The following is a 5760-nucleotide window of genomic DNA, read 5'->3' on the forward strand; positions in this document are numbered from 1 at the left end:
ACCCACATTGGGTATGGTGTTTCTCCTCGGGGCACTATATGTCGTGCGTTTCCTATAATAACCTTCCACCCCCGTCGTCATTCATTTGACTTGCCAACCACATGTAAAACATTTCCTCGGCAGGCCTCCAGGTGCAGCGTCAGGAGACAATCGACGGTACCGTACTATCCTATCGTCTAGGAGTAGCAGGACATTTGGAGAGGCCCGCGCATCGGCAATGCTCACCTCGGCTCGGGTCCGGCGCGGGCGGCGGCCGGGCTGCCCGGGTGGTCCCGGGGCCGGAGCGCCTCAGACTCGCGGCTCCAGGCCCGGGACTGCGGCCCCGGAAGTGGCGGGCGCGGGGGACAGCGGAGGCGGCGAGCACGGGGGACTCCGAGGCTCGGGACCCTTTGACCCGGAAGTCGAGCGGCCCAGGCGGCGGCCCGGGATTGGCCACGGGCGGCGCCGGCACCCAGGCTTCCGCGGCGCTGGGGGGACGTGCGGCGCGGCTGGGCGGGCGGCGGCGTGGAACCTCCGAGGGCGGTGTCCTCCGAGGCGCGGAGGGACGCGTGGGAGAGGCATCCCATTATTCGGTCTCGCCCAGCCAATCCGGTGTGTTTTCCATTAAAGACCCTGGGAGAAGGCTGGTTCGCCGGGGCGTTGGTGGTATAGTGGTTAGCATAGCTGCCTTCCAAGCAGTTGACCCGGGTTCGATTCCCGGCCAACGCAAGCCAGTTCCTCCGCTTTTTCTTTTTCCTTTTCCTCTCCATCTAAAGTTTTTTGGTAAAATAACCGAGCTACAATTTCAATGACTTTGAAATAATTTTTAGAATCCTACTGTCATTTCTAAAAAGACAGGGATACAGAAGAAAAAAAAAACACTGAACCAGAATTTCCATGAAGTTACTTTGAAGTAAATTCTAAAATTCTGTAATAAAGAAACAAAATTAGCGTGTTTCCGTCTGGGAGGAGACCTTTCGCGTGTGAGGCGAACGTGGTAACAGTTACAATACGGAAACCACCGGGGGCAAGACCTTTTATGATTATTCAGAGCCGATGTTACAAAAATTGTTACATTATAGATTCTGAAATGAATACTGTATCACTTGGTTGCGGTCGTCGGAGATGATTTCCGCTTTTCCTAAATGCTCATCATTCTTGCCTGATGCAATGGAAGCTGGGAGGAAGAAAACATCCAATAAACACATCTTCATTAGTTTATCGTCAACACACGTCCCATTAAAACAATCAAAGACAAAAATTGCTCATAAACCCATGCTGAAACCAATGTTCATCTCATAGAATCTTTATTGAAAATATCACCTAAGTGTTTACAGATAGTTACAATGTTGCTTCAGCCCAAACCACTTTCTACAAAAACTTTCTGTAAAGTACTTTTATTGTCTACACACGACCTTCAGGAAATTTTGAAGGAAAAAAAAAAAGTTAGACATAGAAAGAAGTTAATTAAAGTGACTTTTCATCTCATAACCCAGAGCTAACTTGTTTGCATTTTCTTTCTTTTTTTTTTTTAAATATATTTTATTGATTTTTTACAGAGAGGAAGGGAGAGAGATAGAGAGTTAGAAACATCGATGAGAGAGAAACATCGATCAGCTGCCTCCTGCACATCTCCTACTGGGGATGTGCCCGCAACCCAGGTACATGCCCTCGACCGGAATCGAACCTGGGACCTTTCAGTCCGCAGGCCGACGCTCTATCCACCGAGCCAAACCGGTTCCGGCTGCATTTTCTTTTTTAAGATAGTAGAGGGGAGGGGGGGAGGTTATGGCAAGAATTTAAGGTGAAACTGCTGTAAAATATTTCCGACCTCCCTCCCCCTGCAGGGCCAGAATTAGGGTGAGGAGAGTAAAACACTGGCCTCAGGTGCAAAAATTAAGGGGGCTCCAAAAAACTCAATTGAGATAAATATTTCAATGCACTATTATAAAATATCAAATGAATGGCAAAATAACTCCATAATGAATAAAATATCAAGTTTTCATCAAGGCAGGTGTTGGCAAGGCCTTGCCAAGCCATATACTGGAGCCTGAAATCAGTGCAAAAATGTGTGGCTCTTATATCTCTTTTTATGTATTTTAATAGCTATTTCTCCCCAGAACATTATTAAAAATATATTGAAACTTAAAAGTAGGTATATTGAAATGCACCATGTTAAGAACTTATTATAATTTTACTTTCCTGTGTTTAATGGAAGCTAACACTTTATAACATGTTCAAAATCTACTTCTGGGAGCGAATTAAAAATTACATAAAACATATATTGAGAGGCACACATTTCCCCTTTTGTCTCAGAGCCCAATACGACCCAGCAGGGCAGTCACAGAGGAATATATGCTAATACTTCTGTATTCATTTCCTACTGCTGCTGTGGCAATTTAGCAGGAACACTGGCTGGAAACAACACAAGTTAGTTATCTTACAGTTCCGGAGGTCGGACATCCAAATATTGGTCTTAGAGGTTACAACCCAGGTGTGGGCAGGGCTGGCTCCTCATGGAGGCTCCAGGGGAGAGACTGGTCCCACCTTTTCTGGCTTCTAGAGGCCACTGCATTCCTGGTTCATGGTCCTGCACCTTCCCAATGTGTGGTCTTATTGTCACATCTCATTCTTTAATTTTGACTCCCTTGCCTTCCTCTAGAACAGCGGTTCTCAACCTGTGGGTCACGACCCCTTTGGGGGGTCGAACGACCCTTTCACAGGGGTCGCCTAAGACCATCGGAAAACACATATATAATTACATATTGTTTTGTGATTAATCACTATGCTTTAATTATGTTCCATTTGTAACAATGAAAATACATCCTGCATATCAGATATTTGCATTACGATTCATAACAGTAGCAAAATTACAGTGATGAAGTAGCAAGGAAAATAATTTTATGGTTGGGGGTCACCACAACATGAGGAACTGTATTAAAGGGTCGCGGCATTAGGAAGGTTGAGAACCACTGCTCTAGAAGGACCCCTGTGATTACATTATCCACCCAGATAATGTAAAATAATTTACCCCATCTCCAGATCCTAAACCTAATCCCATCTGCAAAGGTCTTTTTTTCCATATAAGGAGGCATACTCACAGGTTCTGGAGATTAGGATGTGGATTTGGGGAAGTGGCATTATTCTGCCGACCACAACTTCCCTTCTCCTTAAACATCCTTCTGTCACATTATTTATGACAGCTAAAATAATATTCCATCTGTCCATCCACCCATCTATCCATTTGTTCATTGAACAAGTATTTACTAACCATCTACTTTGTGAACTTGGGAGTGGGGTGTAGAGGGGGCGGGAAGGGCAGAAGTTCAGGCTGGGACTGGTGATGAGGGGACTGTTCTGAGGGTTACGGTATTTAGAACCTAATATTGACCAGACTTACCACTTCACACCCCCCGGGATAACTAGAATCAAGAAGACAGCCCTAGCCCTGGCTGGTTGGGCTCAGTGGATAGAGTGTCGGCCAGCGGACCAAAGGGTCCCAGGTTTGATTCCGATCAAGGGCACGTACCTTGGTTGCAGGCTCCTCCCTGGCCCAGGCCCTGGTTGGGGCTCGTACAGGAGGCAACCAATCTATGTGTTTCTCTCACACTGATATTTCTCTCTGTCTTTCCCTCTCTCTTTCACTCTCCCTAAAAATCAGTGGAAAAGGGTGAGGATTAACAAAACAAAAAACAGACAAGCCAGACCCATGGTGGCTCACTGGTTGAGCATCAACCTATGAACCAGGAAGTCACGATTCCATGTCCAGGTTGCAGGCTCGGTCCCCAGTGGAGGTCATGCAGAAGGCAACCAATCAAGGATTCTCTCATCATTGATGTTTCTATCTCTCTCTCCCTTCCTCTTTGAAATCAATAAAAACCTATTCTTTTAAAAAAAAGGACAGACAATAAGTTTTGACAAGGATGTGGAGAAACTGGAACCCTCACACATGGCTGGTAGGAATGTAGGATGGTGCAACTGTTGTAAAAAACAGTCTGCGGCCCTAGCTGGTTTGGCTCAGTGGATAGAGCATTGGCCTGTGAACTGAAGGGTCCTGGGTTTGTTTCCGGTCAAGGGCACATATCTCGGTTGCAGGCTCCTCCCCAGCCCCGGCCCTGGTCAGGGCTCATGCAGGAGGCAACCAGTCAATGTGTCTCTCTCACATCGATGTTTCTCTCTGTCTTTCCCTCTCTCTTCCACTCTCCCTAAAAATCAATGGGAAAATATCCTCAGGTGAGGATTAACCAAAAAAACAAAACAAAATATCAAAACAAAACAGTCTGCGATTCTTCAAAAGGTTATATGTGGAATGACGTCTGACCCAGAAAGTCCACTCCTATCTACCCAAGAAAATAGAAGGCATACATCCCCACAAAAACTTTCCCACAGAATTCACAGCAGCATGATTCACGAGAGCCCACATAGGGTGGTGGCTCATGCAGTCATTTAGACATTCTGGTGGAGGCTGCACACTCAGAGAGGTAGCCTGGATGAAAACGATGATAATTCTGTCTTGCCACTAGGTGTCAGCAGGAGCACGGCTGGCAGAGCATGGCCCAGTGCCCCCACCCCCCAACCCTAACCCCTCTCTGCTGCCCACCCCATCCTCCCTTCCATCTCCACTCTGAGCCCAGACCTCAGCATCTCAAAGTCAGACACTTCCTCCCCCAACGCACATCTCGGCGTTTGCAGAAGTGTCTGTCCCCAAGCAGGCAGGGGTGCTGGCCTTTCCTAGCAGGTGTCAAGCCCATCTAGGGGCCTTCAGCAAACATTGGAGGGAGAAAGAGGAAAGAGGAAGGAAAGAAGGTCAGTGCATAGACTTCCAATGACTCCAGTCTGGGGAGCTTCTCAGAGCCTCGCTGCTTCAGCTCCCTGTGTGTGTCTGAGAATAACATGCATGAAACACGAGAAATGCATGCTGGGACTGTTCTAAGAAAATGTCACGTTTTTAACTCATGGAGTCCTCCTAACAATCCCATGGTGCAGATGCTATCAGCATCTTCCATCCCCCCCCTTTTTAAATATATATATTTTTATTGCTTTTAGAGAGGGAGAGGGCAAGAGAGATAGAAACATCAATGATGAGAGAGAATCATTGATTGGCTGCCGCTTGCACGCCCCCTACCCAGGATCGAGCCCACAACCCGGGCATGTGCCCTTGACCAAAATCGAACCTGGGACCTTTCATTCCACAGGCCGACACTCTATCCACTGAGCCAAACCAGCCAGGGCTTCCATCCCCTTTTAATGGGTGAGGATTCCAAGGCACAGAGAGGTTGGTAACATGCTCAAGGAGACACAGAGAAGTTAAGCAGTTTGCCAAAGCTCTCAAAGCATATAAGTAACAGAATCGAGATGCAAAGCCAAGTGATCTGTCTCCAAAGTCCATGGCACAAGAATGGACTGCCTACTACACAGGTGAAGTTCAAGGGAATCAAGAAACCCCAAAATAAAATAAAAGGCCATAAATGCGACCCAACCATTAGAGCATCAGCCTGGGCCTTCTCCGGGGCATGAGTGTAATAAGACACAAAAGCCCATCAGGTTTCTGGACAAAAGAACATAAACAGCCCAAATGTCCACCGACAGTGAGGAGAGGCCATAAAAGCAGTGAGGAGGCCTTTGTGTTCTGAGATGGGCAATTTGGGGAGGTGTGTGTCATACACAGTTATTTATAGAAATCATGATCCAAAAAGGAGGTGATAGATAGATTGGTAGATAGATAGATAGATAGATAGATAGATAGATAGATGGAAACATGTTTGGGCACATGCATGAAAT

The 5760-nt window shown here is 46.7% G+C and overlaps 1 non-coding gene across 1 annotated transcript; it reads left to right on the forward strand.

The window, feature by feature from the left end:
- Positions 1-636: 636 nt before the first annotated feature.
- On the forward strand, positions 637-708 carry TRNAG-UCC. Its single transcript has one exon. It is a non-coding gene; the product is annotated as a tRNA-Gly (tRNA).
- The last annotated feature ends 5052 nt before the right edge of the window (positions 709-5760 follow it).

The sequence above is a fragment of the Myotis lucifugus genome, unplaced genomic scaffold, assembly GCF_000147115.1.
Source record: "Myotis lucifugus unplaced genomic scaffold, Myoluc2.0 scaffold_612, whole genome shotgun sequence".
Lineage (NCBI taxonomy): Eukaryota > Metazoa > Chordata > Mammalia > Chiroptera > Vespertilionidae > Myotis > Myotis lucifugus.